Below are 12,892 nucleotides of genomic sequence, written 5' to 3' on the forward strand. Positions count from 1 at the left end.
GTATACGAGCCAGTTTTCCCTTGAAAGATCTCGACGAAGGCATCTGTTCCCTTACACAGATGACTCTCTACCACTGAAAGTTGTACTATTGAAAGCAATCGTAAAATATGAGTCCTCCTTTCTGCTGTATAACGAAATCTGCCTGGAGGAAAAGGGACTGTAATTTCGCTGCTATTTAAATAATAGCTTTTTCGGAGCAGTGCTATGGACGAAACTGAAGATACGATTTCCTTATCCATGTATGCTTACACAATGATGACACTGCTGAATTGAAGAACGATGACATCCACCTCTAGCGTAAACAATATTTCAAAAATCCCCTCAAAATTCAAAATCGCATACTGATGCTAAGAAATTTGGTTAATGCACATTAGGATTAAATAAGATAAAATGACTATTTTTTAAAAATTATTTAACCAGTCATATCATTTCTGTGATAGAACTGTTTGTAAATCATTTTGATCACTTTTATATGACCGACCACAAAACTTTAGTAGCTAAACATTTGCTAAAAATCTCAGCTTATGCTAACTTATTTTTACTGCTTAGACACCCTATAAATTCGAATCTAACGTATTAAACTATTTTATCAGCTATCATTTATCTTTTTACGTTAAAAAATATTCATATTTTGCTACTTCAAAGTGGAATATCTGGAGCATCACTGATTTATCACATTTCCTATCTCGGAAAAATTCTAAACTGATTCTACTCCATAAATAATGCGGCTGAATTTCGTGCATGATACTTATCCTTTATTTAGCTAACATTAGAATAACATATTTTATACAGTGATAAGCGAGGTTATAAGTGAGATAAGCAGTTATAAACGGGACATAACCCCTGGTAGAACAGGTATAGTCCCGCTACATTAACTATTAAGTTTCATCACAATTTTGATGGAGAACCTTCCAGTGGGCGGTTCAAGGGTTTCATACTTCTCTTTCCCTATCGTCAACCACTCGAGACTTTATTATCGTTATTAACAAAGCAAAATTTACTAATTCAGAAGTCAAACAACAAAAATCAGCGTTATATTTTCAAATTTTCACAGGACTAGTTTCGATGGTTTTGCCGAAGCACCATCGTCAGCTGCAAAAGCGCAAATGAATGATAGCGCTTTTGCAGCTTTCATAAAGCTTTCATAAATCTAAATGATGTATCTGCAAAAAATTTCTGTTAAGCACAATTTGTAATTCAAACGCACTGACAGCTAAATATTAAAATTTTCAGATTTGCATTTATTCAGAGAGTTGTACTATATTAAAACAACCACTAAATAACTTACTTTGATTATAAACTAAAAACACATATGTAAAAATTTCCTACAGGGAACAAAACTTGAGAATAAATAATGAAAATCTATTCGCTTTATTTTTATTAGATGTTTCAATTATACATATAGAAAAGTAATATTTATATATAAATAATTATGATTTTCATTGTTTCTTATTACGCCTTTCAGATAAAACACCTCAAGTTGTTTTGATTTTCGCAAAATTTGTAATCTTGGAGGAAAACTGAAGAAAGTATCTTCATCATAAATTGTAGATGCTCATCGGCAGTCTGATCCTTTTGGTAGACTTATTAATTTTCTAATAAATAAAAAAAATGTTCCCATGTAACTGTACTCCCACATAAAGCGAGCGATTATTCTTATTCGGAAAAATTCGTAACTGTTTATATTTTTTTTTTGACAAGTACTAATAAAAAGTAAACAATCGTCAAGTCTTTGAATACGATTTATATCACAGTGTAAATTAATTCTCTCTATTTCTAGATTTTCAGAAGAAGTATTCTCCTTTTTTGTTAATGAAAATAACGCAAGATTGGATTCTAAACCATTAAAATCTTAAATATCTTCTTCAGCTTCTCGTCATAATTATTCTAATTAATTTACGAGGCATATATTCGCGGACCCTATAAAATTGCTTCGAGGGACAGTTTAAGACTCCTGCCATATTTATTTACTTCAAATACTATTAGTTTTCTAAAAAAAATTAAAAAACTCATTAAGAATAAACTAAGATATGCAATAAATTATTAGATTGCGGTTAACAAATCTTACCTATATTGTCTGTAGAACGGCAACAAGTGCTGAAATAGGTTTCAGTTAAGTTTTCGACAACTTAAAAATCTACGTTTTACTTCAGAAATTACCGAAGTTTTACTTCAGAAACAATCGTAGTGTTTTAATCTACTGCACTGTACCTGATTTTGAGAGTATGCACCTTTTTGTTGAGTACTGAAAGAGGCGGTATAGTTATCCACCGCAACGGGCGAAATACAAGTACAATGACACTATTACTACTACTAATAATAATATTATTACAATGGAAGGATAGAATACCTCAAATGAAGCTTTATTTACGAGTATAAAATGCGTGACTAAGACATTTTTGGTTATGCTTACACCATTCATCTTACACATGAATACAAACATATCTACAAGGATGCAGACATAACAAAATAGAACACTAAATGTGTGAGATGTATTAGGTAAACGTAAATGAAAAACTATTAGTAAAGGCCATTTTAGAAGAAAGACCTCATTCCACAAAACGTTCTGCGTCAGTCAGTTATAGCTCGAATGTTTCAGCCTTTAAAAAAAAAAAAAAAAAAAATCCAAAAACGTTACCTTTTTATTTACAGACGAGGTTCTGCAAATGCAGAATACTCCCTCTGATTTATTTATTACCGTCAGAGTTTTTAAATGATAAGAAGCTGTTAATATGTCGGGGAATCGCATAGTTTTGCAAGCTACTTTTGATGAAGTGAGCGCTACAATATCGTGAGATGCATAACTTCAATTCAGGTGATAAAATCTCAGAGTGAACGTTAGCGAACTACAGATGAGCTACTTTGCTTTGGACAGAATGTTAAATATTTCTGAAGTTGTTTTACTACTTCACCATCAACCGCCTACGGAAAGATAATATAATGATTTAGAGCGTCATAGGTCATAATAGAGGTTCAGCTTACCTCAACAGATGAGCACTCCCATTTAGATGTGGGATTTACAGGGGACTGTTGCTAATCAGTAGCTGGAATTTCAAAGTTAATAAATTTAAAAATGATAGCCGTGAATGATGTTGCCTTAACATCGATGTTTGTTATAATAATGTATAGCCAATGGAACTCAGAGCATGTGAGGCTCGGCAGATAGCCACAGGAACATTTAAAAGAAAACTGAACACGTTTTAAAACTTTTGTCTTTTGAAAGGCATTATAGAAAGTCAAGGCATGTTCCTTTTGAGCATTTTATGGTTGCCAAGGTCGAGGAAGTTGAAGGTCACTTTAAGAAGCTGTGCTGTGTGCATTAAGGGTTATATCATATAATTGAAATTTTATATAAAGTACTTTAATAAGTACATTGAATCACAAAATGTAATTTTTTGCATATAAGAAAAAGAAAAAATGATTTTTATAGACCTTTTTCCTCCTGACACTCATTTCTCTCATAAAAAAGCTTTCCATCAAGCGTATTTGTTCATACGTTCAGAAATTTACAAGTACGATAAAATTGCTACTACTGTTATTACATTGGATAGGGTATCTCAACTGAAATTTTCTTTGCTTGCATAAAATGTTTGGGAAATATATTTTTGGTTATACATCCTCGACGACAGAGTGACCAACAGAAATTAGTAAAGGTAAGTGGATTCCATTTCCTCTGATAACTTCTTTCAATTTATGCAATCATTTGATGAAAATATTCTCCATACAGTTCTGAGGTTTTCGGAGGAGGGGAACCTAGATGAGAGTTGGAATATACGAAATGTACCAAGAGAACATACTTTTAATAGACATTACATCGCGTCTTCAACACAGTAAGATATTTTTAGATCTCACAAGCTGCTCATGAATGATATTTTCCTGTCCTGGAACATGTGACTCTCTTTTTGACTAATTTGTTTTGATATCTCGGCTGTCTTAAGTGCACAAAAATCTTTTTTCCTAATCCCAGTTAGAAGTTTGTCTTCTGCAAATACTGACATACCTTTCCACAATACTTTTCTTATTAGATAGCATACGATTCATGCTTTTATGTAATTTTTGTCAGTTACATCACATAAAAGTATGATTTTTTTTTCATGTCAGCTACATCGAGACTTTCCCTCACCAGCTAGTCCCACTTTAGTCACTGCAGCGCATTTCGGGCGATATCTGAACATAGCGCAATATTGTGTGATCACACTAATTACAATGAACGCTGGGACCATCCAGCTTCATCGGATCACACACTGGGTTGCTTCGGACTTTCTAAAGGGGACACATCCGATCTCCTTATTGTTATTGATTTTTCGGCGGTCAACAACCATCTGAAGGTGATCTGACATATGCCAAAGTTTTTGAGGCTAAATAATAACAACACAATGAACGCCAAATCGCGAAATTGAGCAAACGCATTACATTTGTATTCGTCTAAACTCCCGAAGTGTGCTTCCATGGAGCTCCATGGAGTTGTGCTTCCAGCTAGAGGAGGACGTGGGACGTATACTTGCTTACCTCTCTCAAGGGCCATTCACAACCGCGGTTTATCTGAGTCCATATGTCAATTAGCTCCATTATACGTGCAGTTCAGATTTTTCAACTCGCTGCGCTATGGGGAAAAACTGTTTTTGGAGATGGGTTGGCTAAGTCAGTTGTCTTTATTAGTTCAGATAGACCCCAGTCTGAGCGGTCCTTAAGAGACCAGATGTCTCCGTCCTCCATCACCTGTCACTTGTCTACTAAATGTACTTTTATACTGCACTACTTTAACATTGTACTACTAATATATTTTGCTATATATTTACTGCTTATGTATTTTTATATTTTATATTCTCTGTTTTATAATCTGGCATTGCAACATGTTTTTTACTTCTACTAACTCCAAAAATGTAACCGTTTTACCGTCATCTAGCCCTTGTATGGCCATGTATCTTACCTAAATTCTTAAATAAACACTGGGTAGTGAAAGACGCCGGGCATACAACTGCGTACATCTGGCAGACCCACCCCCATCCTCCGTCACCTATCAGCTACAACGGTTTCAGAATGTGAAACAATATTTGCTTGTTTTCGAAGAATCTATGCAATGATGCCATTCTTCAAGCTTGTACTGCAGCCTCAGTAATTCCAACAGCTCATTGACATCACTTCAGAGACTCCAACAGATTTTTGACATCACTGTAGATATCAGCTACAGTTGTTTACACAATCGAAGTTCAAATCCTTTTGATTTGACAGAAGAAATAGATTGTGATTGCTTTTTTGTAGCGGGCTCCAGGCTTTGAATTCCTAAAGTCTATAGTAATTTTGCTATAGACTTGAATAAACCAAAATCATGAACTGAATCATTAATATCTGACTGCGATTTTAAGAGATGCTCAGTAAAAACACGAACACTTTCTACAAATAATGGGTCACTTGCCTTATTATGAAATACTGCTTTCCTAATATCATCGCCACTCTCCTCACTCGCCCAGATATATATTTGACTACGTATGGGAAACTATGACCCATTAGGCATCGATATAATTGCTGACAGCAGAGATGAACATACAACTGCATATCTAACCTCTGAGGATATAATAGATATTCAAGAAAAACCAGTAATCTTCCAACGATCTCTAAGTTCCTTCCATTGTATCGAAATTTCAAAAGGCATATGGCAAACTCCAGACATTCATCTGGTCAGTAATGTACAAGGTGCAGCAGACATAAAATATTCAGTACTGATCGCAGCCCAGTTAGAAATCAAAATACAGCTCTGAAGCAGTAACGTTTTGCTTTTTCGGTTTGGAAGTTAATTAACCACATGCACAACACAAATTATTTGGCTTATTTACATAATTGTGAGGTACTTTCCATTTTGTAAATCACAAAAGTGTATTACTACGCACTTGAAGCTCTCAAATCACTTTTGTCAGATGGCAACACTAATGGCGAATATGGGAAATTGTAATTTCCTATAACAGAAGAACTATGCATGCTAGGAAACGTTTGATTTAATTTTTGCAGTCAGCCCTCAAAAATACGTAAGAATTGATCATAAAACGTGCCTTTAAAAGCAAAAAATTTAAAAACAAAATAACTAGTGACGATTGTAATCTATAGTCAAAATTTGAAGATACGAATATGCTTTAATTCAATTACACTTGCTTTCTTTCTTAATTATTTTATTTATGGACATACCATAACTCTTTTCTCACTTTTAAGATGCTATTACATATTTTACTTGTAATATAACTATCAATATGTCGGAAGGAGGTATAAATGCAAAATGAATGAGTGATAATAAAACACATATATTTATCAAACTGTTTATTTGATTTCATTTTCTGAGACTGAAGTACCATGTGTTTCATGTGTGCCAATTTTTTCTGATAATTAAGCGATATTCTAAAATTTAGGATGAATAGCGCAAAATTCCTTTTTTTTTTAAATATGTTTTTTGCTTGCATATGTATAAATACATGTATAAAATTTGTATTACTTTTAATGGATTAAAATTAGCATGGCTAAATTTAAGATTAAACAAAATAATTATAACAGTAATAAAAAATATTCTGAAAGATTTCAGATTATATATTACGGCCAAGGGGGCGTTTTTTAAACGTTTTGTGTGTTACCTTTATTTATTAAATATCATGTTCTCCACACTTGAACCATAAACCTCATTTCAACAGCAATACCACAAAATATTTAAAAGTTCATATTTTTAAGAATTTCTCATACACAATCTCATGAGCTGGAGAATTTTTTTTAAAGCATAGTGTTGCCATTGCTCGCTTTGAAATCGTTGAGTTTGTTAATCGAAAATTCGTCAAGTGTCACAAAATATGAAACAGATAATAAAACAATTCAGATGCCCATATTGGAGTAAAGGACTACGTTGTTCAAAATTTGATGTCTCTAGCTGCAGTTGTTTTTTCACAGTGCAAGAAATATGCAGATGCTTCATTATTTAATTTCTTTAAATGTAATGTAGGGCTCTAATATTTGGTGGCAACAATTTGAAAAGTGACAAGCCGTTTTATAGTGGACGACGCAAAATGCCAAAACGAAATTAATAGCTCTTCTAGGCCAATTGCCTCTTTCGGCTCATACTGATGGAACTATAAATTAGAAAATGTCCCAAACAAAATAAAGCAGTCTGTAAATTAGAAAATATTTAAAAAAAGTAAAGTTGTATGATAGTTATTAATTAAAAATCCTTTTCATCGTTGCTATAAATGTGGACAGAATCACGCATTCAAAACATGATGTCATTAGAGTTTTAAGTAGTCAAAACATACTTTAATTTACAGTACTTGAAGAACTGTTACCATACCTTTTCTTTTGATGCATACTTACAAAATAAATAAAACTGAAATTAATTAAATGAAAACAAAATTTCTTTAGGTATTCCTTCTCTTTATTATGACTGACTGAAATTTTTAACTAAAAGTCAAAAACTTAAAACTGTACTTTTTAACGCCAGAGATAGCGTAGTTAAAACAATACACTCCCACTCAGATATTTGAAACAGTATTTAATCCCTTCAAAAATAGACAAGGTAATTTACATTTATTTCTATACGAATGTAAGTTACATACCACTTAATAACAAATAGATTTAAGTCAATTGTAACTGGTTAAACAATGTGATAAATATATGCTGTCTGCTTAATTTTCAAAGTTCTTTCTCGTCTTTTTAAGAAAATTATGTTGCGCAAGTAAAGTCTAAAGAAAGAAAAATGAATGAATCAAGCAAATGTGGAAAATATGACACTATACTCTGATTTTTTTTTATCACTCGAACGTTTAAATTGGGAAGAAAATATTCTTATATATGCTGTTTCTAAAATTCTATATGAAGCAAGGAATCTGATGGTTAGGTATAATTTCAAATTTTGAAAAGAATCTGATGGTTAGGAATAATTTCAAATTTTGAATTGATAAATGACGCGAAAGCTTCTGTTTCCCTCCCTTTTTCTTTTTCCCTTTTTTTTAACCCCAAAGAGTCTTTGCCCAGAAGGGCTATTAATTTCATTTTCGCATTTTGCGATGGTTCACTATAAACGGTGTTTCACTTTTCAAATTTTTGCCACTAAATATTAGAGCCCTGCATTATATTTAAAGAAATTAAATAATGAAGAATCTGCATTAATGTATGTATGTTTTTCGCACTAAGAAAAAACAACTGTACCCAGAGCATTAAATTTTGAAAACCGTAGTCCTCCACTCCAATATAGGTATCAGAAAGCCCAAATTTGGAATCAGGCATTTGTTTTGTTACCAATGTATTTTGTAAAATATTGACGAATTTTTGCTTAACAAACTCAACGATTTCAAAGCGAGCAGTGGCAATACTGTTCGAGGTGGGAAATTTTATCTCCAGCGCGTGAGACTGTGTATCGGAAATTCTAAAGATATACTCTTTTAGAATTATTTTGTGATATTGCTGTTGAATTGAATTTTATGCTTTAAGTTCGAAGAATATTTAGTAAATAAAGGTAACACACAAAACGTTAAAAGATGTCCCTTTGGGCGTAATATAAAATCTGAAAGCTTTCAGATTTGTTTTAACCGAAAATCTTGCAAATTTATACATTGAACTTTACAATAAGCAAAAATTATAATGAAGAAAAGACAAAATTCTTAAATGAAGATTTGCCATGACTAAAAAGCAAAATGATTAAAAAAACGTTTGTATTAATTTCATGTTTCAGTTTAAAAATATATTTCTAATAACTATAGTAAACAAATTAATAATTATAACAACAACAAATTCGTATTTAATAGAATAAAATTTATGTGTAGATTTGTAATGTTTTATGTTAAATAATTCATTGTCTTCTTTTATGTGTACTCTCCCTTCTATTTTTGTTGAGTATATGAGAAGAAGAAGTTGAGTAGGTAAAATGTCTTGAAGTCAGAAAGAGAACTTTTGTCAGGAATGCTGACCTTCGTGATATTTTCTTGCCACCTCTTAGAATTACATAGACTGGCTTTAGCCTTTTGCTAGACATATTGCTCACATATTTAGAATTCTGAGCCAAAAGGTTGATAAAACTCACCTTAGTGAATTCAAGCGTTAATTACTTTAAATTTAAATCCAAAATGCAGCGGCGATTGCCTTTTTAAGCACAAGCCCTGCATTTTGTTATGCACAGTTTTAGCAAAAAGGTTTATTTAAAACTTTATTTGAGTCATAGTTGTTTGAATACTACGGAGCAATAAACCGTCCATTAGTCTGTCGCGGAAACAAGTTTAGTTTAGTAAGCAGTTGGTTTTCTGTAATTATCAAATGATTTAAATCAAAGCAGCATTGTGCCTGCTGGAAAAAACAATTATTCTAACAAAGGATTAAAATCATTCCTTTCATCGATCTTTTTGTAATTAACCCCCAGGGGTGCTCTCGATCAAAGCTGAGGTGGAGCTTAGATAGATTCCCCTATGGCTTTGCATTAATTATAATATCAAATTCCTAAGTGGCCCGGCACATGCTAAAGGAGGTATTAAATAACACTTTGGGTTAATATTATCACATGCAGTATGAGACATATTTTATCTGTATGTCCAGTGATTTGGAGTTAGACTTAAAATATATTCACGTACATAGTACACATTAAAATGTTGATATGTCTTTCAGTTTATACATTCATATTCATGCACGTTTCTAACATCATCTAATTAATCAAAGAGTCATTTACAACACAACACGAATTATCACTGCTTAGTCAAGGGAGCATCAAATACATTTTTATAAACAATAGCAATAAATATGATAGAACATTTTTATCAAATTAAAAAAATCCTCTGTATATCCAGATCAATATTTAGATACCATTTGATTTGAAAATTCAAATTGTTCATTAGTTAGATCACAATCTTCCTAAAACTGCGAATATTATAAGTTTTTTTAAAATCTGCCTTTCATCAGTCCTGGGTATAATTGCAACATTTAGTTCTCATTTTCACTGTCATCAAGAATCTTGTTGGGGGGGGGGGAAGAAAAAAAGAAAAAGTAATTCTTTTTAGTAAAATATTATTTTGCTCATGGCCTTAATGGGTGTCACGTGAAAGAAATAACAGATCACTAAAAATTTTATTTAATATTTTTTCACAAGTGCATCAGAACAAATTTCAGCAAAAAGCAAAGAGGATATAATTATTTGTCAATTCCAAACGGTTAGCATTTAAGCTACTAGCTCCAAAATATTTTTTAATAAAATTTAGAACGCAGTTAAGCTCAGAAAAGCGTCAAGATATCCATTAGTCATTATTCGTTTCAGAATTACAAAAAACAAAACAAAACAAAAAAAGCGAATTTCGCGTCCTGGACATAAAAGGACATCAAGACAATCACATCCAGTCAGAAGACAAAATCAGAGCAGCAACTGAACCGCAAAAAATGTTTTATTGATTATTATTTAAAATGGTCTGTTTCAAGCTTGATTTAAATCTCTTAACTGTTTTAAAATTCTAAGATTATTAAAATAAAGAAAAGGTGAAAAATAAAGGCTTGGTTTAAAATCCTCATCTGACCTGACCTATAAATCTCCCAGGTGCTGTCTCTACCTCGTACGCCACATTCGATTTATGCTTTTTCTTGAACGCTAACAAAAGTCTGGCGGAATGTTAATACTTACTATTAATACTAATGGTAGTAATAATAATAATAACAAACAGTGGTGTTAATCTCTGCTTTCCTCAGTAACAATGTTACTACAAATTCTTATTTTGGTAAAGTGATTCAGGTAATAACCATAAAATTTGCTTTCATTACAACAAAAGCAGTTTGAGGTTTTCAACTTCTGAAAGACCGCCAGCAAGCATTCCATTGTAAAATTCTGGGGTTCTTTTCATTAATAATGGAATCAGTTAAACGACTCAACGAACGAAATTAAGAAAATAGCAGTAGTTCTGTGGTAGATTTAGCATTAACCAGGGTGCACCACGAGGAGGCCTACCACATTACACCCCATATCTAAAATATAGAAAAAGAATAAATTTTAGTACAATTAATTTAAAAACGGATTAGTAGGTATGTGTCGTGTTGCATCTTTATTGGCTTAAATATTAAGGCAGCATTGCTTGGAAGTACAAACATATTCTTACACGTATTATTGACGAAAAGTTACTTTTCATGGAATACAAACGTTGAATATGTTTACTCAGTCGAAGGTTTTTTTAAGGTGATTCTTTACATAAATTAGAATAACTAATCAAAAGTATAGCTCCGAATAATGTTGAACATGTACTAAATTGTTTAATGCTGGTCTTATTAATAATTAATAAACGGAACTAATTTTTCAGTGTCAGTTCACTAGAACACTTAAGGAAAACACTGGAATACTTAAAGAAACATTTACTTTTGCAGATTACGCTCATTTTTAAGAAAGATACAATATCGTAATCAATGATACGAGTTCCAAGCTGTAGAGGTAGATCCATTCTTTAAGGTTTTATGGCCTTCAAAATCTGATATCTCAATTATAAAGTATAAAGTATGACTTTGCAGTTTGCAAATATAACATCGCTTTATATATAATTTTATTTTTTAAAATAAAATAAAAGAATATTTCAATAATATTCTTACATCATGCAATTCACCAGATTTTTTTCTCAATGTCTCTAAGATTTTAACATTGTCAAGTAGTTAGTAAATGTTAATTGACGCATTTTCCCGTAAAAGACTGCTGTGGAATATATGAGGCATATTAAATGTCATTCTCCTAATTTATTTATCAATACACCCAGTAATAATAATAATAATAAATCTTAAAAAAAGTTTTTAGATTTATATTACGCCTAAAGGGGCGTTTTTTTAACGTTTTGTATATTACCTTTATTTATTAAATATTATGTTCTTCGCGTTTAAAACACAAAATTCAATTCAACAGCAATATCACAAAATAATTTAAAAAGAGCATATCTTTAGAATTTCCGATACAGTCTCGGGGATAAAAAAGCGTATTTTTTTTCTCGTGCAGTATTTTCATTGCTCGCTTTGAAATCATTGAGTTTGTTAATAAAAAATTCGTTAAATTTTTACAAAATAGGGAATAGATGATAAAACAAATTCCTAATTCAGCCTTCCAGATGTCAATATTCGAGTAATTATTCAAAATTTGATGTCTCTAAAAACCGTTGATTTTTCACAGTGCGAGAAATATATATACATTTATGCAGATTTTTCATTATTTAATTTCTTTAAATATAGTGCAGGGCTCTAACAGTTGGTAGCAACAATTACGCCGTTAGTAAACCAAAGTAAAATGCGAAAAAGAAATTAATAGCTCTTCTAGGCAAATTGTCCCTTTGGACTAATAATAATTATGAAATTCGTTTTAGTTTAATTTTACACCCTAATGCTTTCGTATTCTTCATAACAAAACATGTTTAATAATTTTTAAAAACATTTTCCTGAACTAGTATGATTTGAAAAATAATCGCTTTGGTTGAAAATCGATATAATATACCCTCTTGCAACTGATATTGTATTGCGCTACATAACTGTGCACCGATATTAAAATTCTATTCATAATGACAATTTGATAATTTTACAAGTTTAAATAATGTAGAGACTTCATTTTATTTTGATTTTTGATAGTATTTCAGTCGGCTTAGTTAAATTTGTCTCATACTAAGCAAATTATTAAGCAATTAACTTTTATATGTATAAAACCATAATGTAAAGTTAAAATATAATACAAGGTTGAATAAAATTTATTCTAATGTGTACATCACATAAAAATTTCATTTCATTCTGCTTTTATAATATTGTCAGCTTAATTTACTAGTTTGGCGTTTAGCAGTTTTAGAGAACAGAAGCTAATTAGATTAGACATATTAAATATTGTTTGAAGTCTATTCCATGCAAGTATATGTTATGCAAAAAAAAAAAAAAAAAAAAAAAA

General features: G+C 31.5%; 1 long non-coding RNA gene across 2 annotated transcripts in view; it reads left to right on the forward strand.

The window, feature by feature from the left end:
- Positions 1–2,404: 2,404 nt before the first annotated feature.
- The window catches only part of LOC146997792 (uncharacterized), a 165,191-nt gene continuing 154,703 nt past the window's right edge, over positions 2,405–12,892 (forward strand). Inside the window, exon 1 of one of the 2 annotated variants that reach the window (XR_015040853.1) lies at positions 2,405–3,653. This is a non-coding gene — a long non-coding RNA (uncharacterized LOC146997792). The remainder of the gene's footprint in view (positions 3,654–12,892) is intronic. The other variant, XR_015040854.1, reaches the window with a different exon arrangement.

This window comes from Stegodyphus dumicola, chromosome 4 (genome assembly GCF_044657685.1).
Source record: "Stegodyphus dumicola isolate Sdum_Otavi_A_Nest chromosome 4, ASM4465768v1".
Classification (NCBI taxonomy): Eukaryota; Metazoa; Arthropoda; class Arachnida; order Araneae; family Eresidae; genus Stegodyphus; species Stegodyphus dumicola.